Genomic DNA, 2,355 nt, shown 5'->3' with positions numbered 1-2,355 from the left:
ATTCATACTTGTATGACTGATTTGAAAAGGTCTTTATATAACTTCAATAAAAAGACCTGGGAATATCCCTCACTGTAACACTGCCGAAGCATCATCATGATTAAGAGAACGTTTTCCTGTTAATCACCTTTCCCAGGGCCTCCTTAACATCCTTGTTCCTCAGGCTCATAATGGTGTAGAACACAGACACCACTTTATTCTGATTGATCTAGTAACTGGATTTGGGCATCGCATATATGAAAGTGATGGTCCCGTAGTACAGAGTGACAGCAGTGAGGTGGGAGGTACAAGTGGAGAAAGGTTTGTGTTTCCCATCCCTTGAGTTCATCCTCATGATTGTTAAGACGATGTATATGCAAGAAATTACAATGACAAGTATGGTGACCACTATTATTGACCCCAAGAAGATAGAAGGAATGATTTTAATAACAAATGTCTGAACAAGAACGTTTCAGCAGTGGAGCAAAATCACAGAAAAAGTGGTTTATCTGATTAGGTCCACAAAAATGTACATTTAATAAGCAACTGGTAAATGTCCAAGCAGTCACACAACCTGGTAGCTGTAGGAAATAGCTACCAGCAGGATGCAGACCTTGTCAGATATTTTGCCAGAGTACAGTAGTGGGCTACCAAGAGCCACATATCAGTCATAAGCCATAGCAGCCAATAAGAAGCATTCAGTTGTCCCAAAGATCACTGCAGAACACAGCAGAGCAATACAACTAACCAAAGGCATTGTGTAGAGATCAGCCAAGAAGGCTCCAAGCATTACTTGTGTTACACAGGAGGAATACTCAATTTCAACAGCTGCTAAATGGCTGAGGAAAAAGTACATTGGAGTATAAAGCTTGGAACTGACTCTAATTAGCAAGATGATACTGAAGTTTCTGATTAAAGTCACAACATCGATCCCTAGAAATGTCACAAAGAGGACAGCCCGAAGGGTGGCATTCCCAGTTAACCCCAAAGAATGAATTCCATTACAGTAGTCTGGTTTCTTCCAGTCATGAAGTATTCTAGAAAGAGTTTCTGTTGAAACAAAAGGGGACCTTTCATTAAACGAGGTATCAACGTGCTAATTATTGGTCAAATTCCCATAAAATTATCTCTCTACCAAAAGGTGTGTTTATTAGATTCAGGAAAATCAATCAATCAATCAATAGTATTTATTAAGCACTCACTTTGTGCACGGTATTTTACTAAGTATTTGGGTGAGCAAAATAACACCAATATAGCAGATATATTCCCAGCTCACAATGAGCTTATACTCTAGAGGGAAATATGGGAAGAACCTGAATCTGTTCCAAAGAAGTCTTGCATGTACTATGAAACATGTACAGACTAGATTTCATATTAAGGGATTGAGGTTGAAAGAGTTATTTACAAACCCACAGCCCTTCGTAGTAGCTGAAAACACAAAGAATAGAGTGACTGCGTTCAAATGAGAGGCACAGATGTTGAAGGGTTTTCTTTGTCCTTTGGATGAATTTATTCTGGGATGGTCAACAGAATCTACAAGAAAAATCAACTGGGTTCGCCAGAGTGGATAGAATTATAAGGGCCCCTAAGACTGAAGGAATCATTTTAGTAAACGTCTTGGGAGAGCAAAGACGATTCAATAATGTGGGAAAATCACAGAAATAAATGACGATACTATTGGGTCCACTGAAGGATAATATAAATTAATCAAAACTCCCAAATACGGTGTTCTGTGCACAGTAAATGTTTAAGAAATATGATTAATTGATTAAAATATTTCCTAAATAGGAGCCTATTACCATTAGGGTCTCTTAGACATAGTCATTGGATAAGCCAGTGGGTGCAGATGGCTATGTATTAATTTCATGCTATCACAGTCAAAAGGGGTCACTTAGCCTGTCCAAAGATCTTAGTGATAAATAATTAGAAAGCACAGTCCATATGTGAAATGCTATTTTTCTCCAGAAGTTTTGTTCTCAAGTAACTTAAAAGTGGTGGTTGAGAACTTACATACATCTGTTGAGGATAAGTGGTTAAGGGAAAAATATATGGTCTAGTGAGAGGACAATGTGGACCACTGGATCATTTGCTAATCCAAAAAGAATGAATTCCATGACTGTAGTTTGATTTCCACCAGCCATTTATCAGCCACCTCTTTTTTGGGAGATGAAACTGGTGAATAAATTAGAACACAGCATTAAATAACCATATCCACAACTCTTGGGAAAGCTTCTGGAAAGAATATATTTTCTTAAAAAAATGGAGACATTACAGTAGGAACAAAAGCCTCATTAAAGATTAGATAGGAAAAATGAATTTAGAAAGCAAGATAAAGTTACAATCATTCAATTAATCGGTGATATTTATCAGTGCAGT

This window comes from Tachyglossus aculeatus, unplaced genomic scaffold, assembly GCF_015852505.1.
Source record: "Tachyglossus aculeatus isolate mTacAcu1 unplaced genomic scaffold, mTacAcu1.pri scaffold_125_arrow_ctg1, whole genome shotgun sequence".
In the NCBI taxonomy this organism is placed as follows: Eukaryota; Metazoa; Chordata; class Mammalia; order Monotremata; family Tachyglossidae; genus Tachyglossus; species Tachyglossus aculeatus.
The sequence above is the reverse complement of the archived record's forward strand: the minus strand, read 5'-3'. Positions refer to the sequence as shown.